Source organism: Tamandua tetradactyla, chromosome 4, assembly GCF_023851605.1.
Source record: "Tamandua tetradactyla isolate mTamTet1 chromosome 4, mTamTet1.pri, whole genome shotgun sequence".
Taxonomy (NCBI): domain Eukaryota; kingdom Metazoa; phylum Chordata; class Mammalia; order Pilosa; family Myrmecophagidae; genus Tamandua; species Tamandua tetradactyla.
In genome coordinates, this window is record NC_135330.1 from 102,627,181 (window position 1) to 102,637,580 (window position 10,400).

The following is a 10,400-nucleotide window of genomic DNA, read 5'->3' on the forward strand; positions in this document are numbered from 1 at the left end:
TGTTATTTTGTGTGTGGCTATCTAGTTTCTCAGCCCATATGTAGAAGAAATGGTCCTGTTTTTTTTTTTTCAAAGGTTTTTGTGCCAAAGAGCAGATTTTATTTTGCTTTGCTTATTTAGATTATTATTATGATTCTGGGAAATATACTTTGTAGATAGCAAAAGCAATTATTATTTTTAAAATATCCACATAATTCTCATTAACTTAAATATAAGCCATACTCATGTAACAATGTTTTTAAAAATAAAATTGGCATATAAGTTAAAATATAGAGATATTTAACAAAGAAACCGATATTTCAATAAAACTTTAGGAAATTATATGCTAAACGCAAGAATATAGGCTTGGTCCCAAAAGTTTCTTATAAACTCTTATTTTTCTCCTTCGTAATATCACTTTATATGGCCCTCTTACCTCCTAGACAAATCTTCCACTTGAGTTCATGTTGTTTGTAAATTCTTCACTAAAAATGGTTAACATTTTTTTAATACTAATAAGTGTATTTACTTTTTAGTAAGACAGAAGTCTGTGTCTTTGAGATATTGTAGGGACTGATAAATAGCAAGTATGAAACAAGAACCCCCTAAAAATCATAATTAGATCTAATAGAGAAACAAACTAATGATGATAATACCAAACAGATATTTAGTACATACTGTATGCCGGCCTCTTTCCTAGCATTTAGTTATAATGACTCCTCTAAGCTTTAAGACAGATGAGGAAACAGGCTGTGGGTTACTTGTCCAAGGCCACCCAGGCCATCTCCAAGCCTCTGCATGCAGAGTGGACACCCTGTAAGGACTGTGCCATAACCTTCAGCTTCCAAAGGCCTGGAAAATGGTGATTATGCAAGTAAAAAGTTTCAGAGTTGTAGTAAGTATGACAAAGACAACGCTTCACTGGAAAACTGAATAAGCTAAACATTACTCCTTTCCAGTAGTTTCAACAACAGTGGCAGTGCCACATCCACGTTAGACAATAAACTGCTTGAGAATGAAAACTGTCTGACTCAAAGTAACATCCACACTCTGGTTGACTATACACCCTCATGCCTGATGTATAGGCAACACTCAATAGTGACTACATGAATAAGCTTTACTTACTGCCAGATTTGGAGAGCATTGAGTTGTTGCCTAATGAAGAGAGTGATGCAAGATTAATTCAAGTAGAAATGATGGAAAGCAAAATAGAGGAGAGGACTATGAGAAAGTATGAGCCTGGAGCCAAAAATAACATCATTAATGAAACTATAATAAGAGAATAAAATAATTTATTATCGCTCTCTCTAAGCTAGTGCTAAAAATGTATATGTGAAATTTATTTTTAGTTAAAAAAATTTTTTTTCTTAGAGATGTTGTGAGTTTATAGAACAATTAGGCATAAATTACAGGACTCACCACCCTGCCACCAACACCTTGCATTGGTGTGGAACATTTGTTACAATTGATGAGGACACATTTTTTATAGTTGTACTATTACAAATATATTTGTATATTGTACAAATTAAGCATCAATTCCCCATTCTCTACCCACTACTCTATCCCCCTGACAAGGTATGTTCTAGTTTCTAACTTGTAGAGCTTGCTTATTCTAATTAATTCATATCAGTGAGATCATAGAAAATTTATCCTTTTGTGTCTGATTATTTCGCTCAACACTATGTCTTCAAGGTTCATCCATATTGTCATATGCATTAGGACTTCATTCCTTTTTTATGGCTGAATCATATTCCTTCATATGTATATGCCACATTTTGTATATCCACCCATCAGTTGATGGACACTTGGATTGTTTCCATCTTTTGGCAATTGTGAATAATGCCACTATGAAGTACCTGTTCAAGTCTCTGTTTTGAGTTATTCTTTTTTTTTTTTTACAGTTCCATGTTTTAATTTCTAATTTTCCTTCTAGTAACATACATGACCCCAAACTTCCCCTTTCAACCACATTCACCAACATAACACAGTGCTGCTTTGAGTTATTTTTTTTTTCCATTCTACATATATATTCAGTAATTCTCAGTATCATCACATTTGAGTTATTCTTGACATATACCTAGTGGCGGGATTTCCAGGTTGTGTGGTAATTCTATTCTTAGCTTCCTGAGGAACTGCCAAACTGTCTTCTACAGTGGCTGGACCATTGTACTTTCCCACCAACAATAAATGGCTGTTCCTATTTCTCCACGTCCTCTCCAACACTTCCAATTTTCTGTTTTTTGTTTTTTTTTTTAAATCATGGCCCTTCTTGTGGGTGTGAAATGATATCTTGTTGTGGTTTTGTTTTGCACTTCCATAGTAGCTAGTGATGTTGAACATCTTTTCATGAGCTTTTTAGTCATTCATATATCTTCTCTGGAGAAATGCTATTCAAGTCTTTTCTCCACTTTTTTTTTTGTTAACAAACATAACATACAAACACGAACATTCTTAACATATGAACAATCCATTCTTTGTATATAATCAATGGCTCACAATATCATCACATAGTTGTATATTCATCACCATGATCATTTCTTCAAACATTTGCATCCCTCCAGAAAAAGAAGTAAAATGAAAAAAGAAAAAACTCATACACACCATACCTCTTACCCCTCCCTCTCATTCACCACTTGTATTTCTATCTATCCAATATATATATATCTTTTACCATATGATCATTCCATTCTTGATATATAATCAATAACTCACAATATCATCACATAGTTGTATATCATTATCATGATCATTTCTTAGAACATTTGCATCAATTCAGAAAAAAAAAGAAAAAGAAAACAGAAAATATTCATACATACCATACCCCCTACCCCTCCCTTTCACTGATAACCAGCATTTCAATCTACTAAATTCATTTTAACATTTGTTGCCCCTATTATTTGTTTATTTTTAATCCATATAAAGGAGCATCAGACACAAGGTCTTCACAATCACGCAGTCATATTGCAAAAGCTATATCATTATACAATCATCTTCGAGAAACATAGCTACTGTAACACAGCTCTACATTTTCAGGCAGTTCCCTCCAGCCTCTCCATTACACCTTAACTAAACAGGTGATATCTATATAATGCCTAAGAATAACCTCCAGGGTAACCTCTGTTTGGAATCTCTCAGCCATTGACACTTTATTTTGCCTCATTTTGCTCTTCCCCCTTTTGGTCGAGAAGGTTTTCTCAATTCCTTGATGCTGAGTCTCAGTTCATTCTAGGATTTCTGCCCCACGTTGCCAGAAAGGACCACACCTCTGAGAGTCATGTCCCACATAGAGAGGGGGAGGGCAGTGAGTTTGCTCGTCATGTTGGCTGAGAGAGAGGCCACATCTGAGCAACAGAAGAGGTTCTCTGGGGTTGACTCTTAGGCCTAATTTTAGGTAGGCTTAGTCTATTCTTTGCAGGGTTAAGTTTCATATGAACAACCCCCCAGATTGAGAGCTCTGCCTATTGCTTTGGTTGTCCGCACTGCTTGTGAGAATATCAAGAATTCTCCACTTGGGGAAGTTGAGTTTTCCCCCTTTCTCGCCATTCCCCCAAGGGGGCTTTTTTTGTCCACTTTTTAATTGGGTTGTTTGTCTTTGTATTGTTGAGTTGCAGCATTTTTTATATATTCTGGATATTAAACCTTTATCAGATGTGTGGTCTCCAAATATTTCCTCCCATTAAGTAGGTTGTCTTTTAACTTTCATGACAAAGACCTTTGCACCAAAATCTTTAATTTTAAGGATGTCCCATTTACCTATTTTTTTCTTTCATTGTTTGTACTTTGGATGTAAAGTCTAAGAAACCATTGCCTAACACAAAATCTTGAAGATGCTTCCCGACATTTTCTTCTAGGAGTTTTATGGTCCTGTTTCTTATGTTTAAGTCTTTGATCCATTTTGAGTTAATTTTTGCATATGGTGTGAGGTAGGTGTCCTCTTTCATTCTTTTGTATGGCTATCCAGTTCTTCCAGACTATTTGTTGAAGGGACTATTCTTTCCTAATTGAGTGAGCTGGCACCCTTGTCAAATATCAATTGGCCATAGCTGTGAGGGTCTATTTCTGAACTCTCAATTTGATTCCATTGGTCAGTATATCTATCCTTATGCCAGTACCATGATGTTTTGACCACTGTAGCTTTGTTATATGCTTTAAAGTCAAAAAGAGAGCGTTCTAACATTTCATGTTTTTTTTCCAAGATGATTTTGGGTATTCAGGGCCATGTACCCTTCTAGGTAAATTTGATCATTGGCTTTCCCATTTCTGCAAATGAGGCTGTTGGAATTTTGATTGGGGTTATGTTGAATCATAAATCAATTTGGATAGAATTGACATCTTGATGATATTTAGTGTTCTCATCCATGAACACAGAAAATCTATTTATTTAGGTCTTTGATTTCTTTTAGCAATATCGTGTAGTTTTCTCTGTATAAGTCCTTTAAATCCTTGATTAAAGTTATTTCTAGATCTCTGATTCTTTCACTTGCTATTATAAATGTTTTTTTTCCCTTGGTTTCCTCCTAAGGTTGCTCATCACTAATATATAGAAACACTACTAATTTTTGCGTGTTGATTCTTGTATTAGTTTGCTAAAGTTGCCAGAATACAACGAAATGGCTTTTAAAAAAGAAATTTAGTGCATTACAAGTTTACAGTTCTAAGGGCATGAAAATGTCCAAATTAAGGTACCAAGAAGAGATGACCTTCACTCAAGAAATGTTGATGTGAGATGTTCTGTTCTTAGTCTGCTTATGGTGGTTACACGGATGTCTGCACATGTAAACTTAACCCTGCTATTCATCTTTGATATACTTTAATGAATACTTGTTACATCTCAATCAAAAGAAAGAAAGAAAAGCAGCCTGGACCAGTCCACTGCTTTGTATTAACACATAATCTGGCCATTCACGCCTCTGAGGTGAATATTTTCTTCATGTACATGTTCTTCATGGGTCAAGAATTCTTTAAAAGCATTTGAAAAAGCGCCAATGGTAAGTGTCATTTATGTATTTCTTTTAATTAAAGAAATAGGTGCTTTTTCATTAATTTGACATTGCTTCATTTACAAGCATTAATTGTACATGCCAAAATTTCACTTTCAATGCAAAGAACACTGGGGATATCTGGAACAGCGTGCCCAGAGAGTGTGACTAGCCCTGTGAACTGTGGTAGTTTTATCTTAAAGTGATATTGCTATTATTAAGATGACGATGACTAACATTAATAGCTAACATTCATAAAAGGCTTACTACATGCCAAGCACTGTAATAAAGGCTTTGCATGAAAAAATAAGAAAGGGTGGTGCCATCCGGAACACCTCTGTCAACTGTGAAGGCGCATGGCAACATCTGCTGGCTTTCTTTCCTGGCTTCTCGTTTCATAAGCCTTCTCCGGGGGTGTTTTTCTTCTGCATCTCCAAAGGTCTCTGCCTGTGGGGCTCTGAAGCTTTTTCCAAAATAGTTCCCTCTTAAAGGACTCCGGTAAACAACCCCATCTTGAATGGGTGGAGACACATTTCTAGGGATTCCACCTAATCAAAAGGTCCTGGGCGGTGCGACAGTGGCTCAGTGGCAGAATTCTCACCTGCCATGCTGGAGACCCGGGTTTATTCCCGGTGCCTGCCCATGTGGTAAAAAAAAAAAAAAAAAAGGTCCCACCCACAATTGGGTGGGTCACATTTCCATGGAAACAATTCAATCAAAAGATCCCGCCCAGCAATACTGCATCTGGAGTACACAACAGTTTTGAATCAGCACACTCTTGTTTCCTGCCACTTTGCTGAACTTGTTTATTAGCTCTAGTAGCTCTGTTGTAGATCTTTCTAAACTTTCTATATATAGAATAATAGCTTCTGAAAATAGTGAAAGTTTTACCCCTACCTTTCCAGCTTGGAAGCTTTTCACTTTTTTTTCTTGACTACCTACTCTGGCTAGAACTTCTGGTACAATGTTAAATAACAGTGGAGAGAGTTGGAATTCTTGTGGCGTCCCTGTCTTGTTCCAGATCTCACAGGGAAACTTTCAGTCTTTCACCATTGAGTACGATGCTAGCTGTGGGTTTTCATATATGACCTTTATCACGCTGGGGAAGTTTCCTTCTATTCCTGTTTTTTGAAATGTTTTTATCATGAAAGGATGCTAAATTTTGTCAAATGCCTTTTCTGTGTCAGTTGAGATGACCATGTGGCTTTTCCTCTTTGATTTGTTAATGTGGTGTATTACATTAATTGGTTTTCTTGTGTCGAACCCTCCTTGCATATCTGGGATAAAACCTACTTGATTGTGGTGTATAACTCTTTTAATATGCTGTTGGACTCGATTTGCAAGTATTTTCTTGGAGATTTTTGCATCTACATTCATAGGAGAAGCTGGTCTGTAATTTTCTTTTCTTGCAATATTTTGTTGGGTTTTTTTTTTTTTTTTTTTGCATGGGCAGGCACTGGGAATTGTATCCTCTTGCAGTACTTTTTATTTGAATATATTCCATACAAACCATCTGAAGGCTATAATCAGTGGCTCACAGTATCATTGTGTAGTTTTGTGTACATCAACATGATCAATTTTAGAACATTTTCATCACTCCAGAAAATAAAAAGAAAACCCAAAACACCCCATACCTCTTATCCTCCCCTGTTACTGACTCCTAGTATTTGTTACTGATGAAAGGATATTAAGATATTACTGTTAACTATAGTCCATAGTTTGCATAGGTACATTTTTTCCCATATACCCCTCTATTATTAACTCCTTGTAATAGTGTTGTACATTTGTTCTAGTTCATGAAAGAACTTTTTAGTATTTGTCCAAGGATTCTCGTGCACAAACGTTAAAGGCCCCATCAGTTTATGGTACAACTGAGCCACGAGCATTTGAACTGGTCTCGTGATCACGCAGCCCATGTCAGCACAGCCTGGGGGCTGGGCACGCCCCTGCAGAACACTTAGTGTGCAACCAGCATCCAATTTGTCCTTATAAGAAGCGTTGGTGAAATCTGCCAAATCCCTGTCCTAATCAAAATCTGATCTGTAGGAACTCTACATTAGATTCTCAGGATCAAAGGATGAAGGAATTCAATGAATTAAGTTTTTGTATAACTCATTTGACAGCATCACCACATTCACTTTTTAATTGTAATACCATTTCCAGAAAAGATACTTCCATTAAAAATAGAACTTTATTATTTCTTAATCTTTGGAAATAGGTTAGGTGTGACATCTCAGGCCTTCCACGTGGCAACAACGGGCTAGAGCTGCAGACAGCATCTCCTTTTAGAAAGGACATGTGGAACTCTGAACTTCCAGTGTGATATTTTTGTAAGCCTACATCTGCTCTAATTAAAAAAAGAGAGAGATCAAAATAATAATGAAATAAGTAAAAGGGCACATGCTCCCCAATCCTGGCCCTTCCTTACTCCTCACCTGGCGGCTTGACTCCTCTGCACCCCTGCCCTGCCCAGGTGTGCATGTGTCTGCTGTTCTGGGGCGGAGGAAGGGGCTGGAGAGTGAGGGGTGGGGGTGGGGTGGGGAGGGAAGATGTGTGTCAGGGTTGAGAAGCGTCCCTTTGTGTCTGCACCTGTCCGTCCTGTTCTCCACCCTGCGCCTTCCTCTCGCTCCCTTTCTGCATCCCAAGTCCGTGTGGTGCTTTCACCAGAATCTCTCGCTTTGGGGTCTCAATTATCCTCACGGCTTCTGCGCTCATGTCTCCTGCAGTCCCCTCCCGACAGTCTTAACTGCAGCTGTGGGGACACCCAGGGGGCGAAGCCGGCATTCCTGTGGGGGAGCAGATAAAGCAAATAGTTCACGTGATTTTCTATAGTGACCCTGCATGGGGAAGGGGGTGTGGAGCGGGAAATAGAGATTGAGCAGAAGAGGGTTTTCTCTCCCAAAGCAGCTTCCTGCTCCACAGTGCCAACTGCTTCTAACGACTACATAATTCTCACACCTCTGATCCTTGAGTCCTCTGGTCTCTTGCCAAGTGTTATTAATTTTCCCCTCAATGGATCCCTAAAGCTGCGTCTCTTGCCCCTTTTCTAGAACCCTCGAGCCTAGCTAGGTGGCTTCCCAGTTGGCCTTCCCTCTGTACTTTTGGCCTCTCCCTCACCCCCCAGCCCACCACTTAGCCCATGTAGATGATTATCCATACAGTGCCACATTCTGATCAAAAACTTTTTAAGCCACGGCGAGTTCTGGGAATTCAGGGTGCGGTGGCTAACATCCAGCTTTGGAGACTGGAAGGAAGGCTGGGGTTTGATTCTGAGCGGGCGACCTAGGACATTCCATTGCTTGTGCCTCGGATTCCTCAACAGTAATGGAGAGGACAGACCGGCTCCCAGCAGGGGAAGCCTAGGCAAAAGGGGGAGGGGGCTTCCTGTCTGCTCCTCACAGTCTCTGCCCTGTCCTGACCCCACAGCACTTTCCCGGTGCCGGGCCACTGGCCCACGCTGTTCTCCTGATTCTCAGGAAGCTGAGGTCTCCAGGTGCGGAAACCTGCAGAGCAGGTGTTCTGGGCACCAGGGCTGAGCCGGGCAACCCCAGCCACAGATGCCCATGAAGCAGGACACCCACGCAGCTGCTTTCTCCCAGGGTGCCCGCTCCTATTCTGCACAAAAGTGCTCGGTGGCCAGGGGATGCAGGCTCATCCTCCTCCACCTGCAGCTGCAGCTCCTCCTGGGGGGGCTCCCCTGACACCTCTCAGCCCCACCCCTCAGTGGCACACTCAGATGTGTGCAATGATCAGCGCTGTGTGTCTCCTGGTCAGTGGGCCGTCATTGGTAGTTAATGCAGGTACCTGGTTCAACAGTGGTGAGGGAATGAAGGAATACTCTTGGAGGGAAGTTCATGGGAGAAAGAAAAAACGCACAGAGTTAGAAGGGCATTTGGAGATGCAATTTCAGAAGGACAGTGGAAGAAGGCGAGGTGTGTGGGCAACAGGCCCGGCTGTGGCTCGGAGCCCAGCACTGCAGTGCTAGATCACATGAGGATGGAGGCCCGTCTGGAGCTGCTGGAGACCCCGTCCTGGCCCTGATTTGCCGGTGTAGGAGGGAAGCCACTTTACTCACTCAAGGAGCTCCTGCTCCTCCAAGCTCCCAAACCAAACTCCCTGGAGGGTCACCAAATGGTAACCGATAGCTGAGTCTTGCCTCTCTGATGATTCCCATCGTGTGTTTTTGTTTTGTTTTGTTTTGTTTTTGGAGGAAGTCCTAACAAGCAGTGAGCCTGCCTCTGATCAAGCAGGCAAGGGGAAGATGAGCAGAACCTGGATTTCCTATGCCCGGGACAGTCAGCTTCTGTAGCATGGCGTGTCGACCCTAAGCCTCCTTTCCCAGAGTGCACATTTTCTCCTTCATGGAATTCACCAGACCCTACCATTCTTTACTGAATGTATTAACCTGCTATACCAGGTTTGATGGACAGATGGTAGGAAGTTCATTAGGAACAAGTGAACTTTTAGGTGGGAAAAACTCATCAGAGTGCAAAAATGTCCTGGTACGTAAGTGAGAAGGCCTAGGGAAAGCAGGCTCCAGGCCCACAGAGCATCTTTGGTCCAGGGAGTACCAGCAGAGCAGCTGGGGGGGTCCAGCAGAACCCCGGGGACCCCACGAGTCTGGGTGCCAGAAGCACACAGAGGTGATAACTTGTTGCTCTGCCCGGTATCCTCTGTCCTGTGCTCATGGAGGAGAAGGAAGGATGAGAGAGTGATGGAGCCACTTCTTTTCTTAATATCATTTGTTAAACAGAAAGTTAGGTCCTTTAGTTTCCTAGGCTCAAGCAAATGCCATGACATGGGTCAAGTTAAACAATGGGAATGCATTCACTCATGGTTTTGAGGCTAAAAGAAAATCTAAATCATGGCGCTATCAAGGTGAGGGTTTTTTTCCCAAGACCAGTGCTCTGGGGCAGCTGCCTGATCCTGGTCCTGGACACCTCTGTCACATAGCCAGGCACATGCCAGCCTCTCCCTGGGGTCTCGCCCTTCCCTTCCAGGTCCCCTCAAGGCCCTGCCTCTTGCCTCCCGTGGCTTTCTCTCTCTCTCTTTCCATCTGAATTTCACTCCACGTAAAAAGGGCTTCAGTAATAGGACTGAAACCTTTCCTGATTGAGGTGGGCTACACCTTAACTGAGGCAGCCTCACCAAAAGATCCCACTTAAGACAGGTTCACACTCATAGGAATGGATTACATTTAAGAACATGTTTTTCTGGGGTACACGCAGCTCCTGCAGTGAGCTATCAACACTATCCTCACATATAGGGTGCAGCTTTCAGCTGTCCATGTGTGCCCTGGGGTCCCCCGGGCACTCTCAGACCTGAGGCCTGGCTGTGGCGGATGTGAGCAGGCCTGGGGGGGAAATTGGGGTCCTACCACAAATGCTGCTTTAAACGGAGTGGATGCTCAGCTGCAGCAAGGAGATTGCAAAAATGCCACCT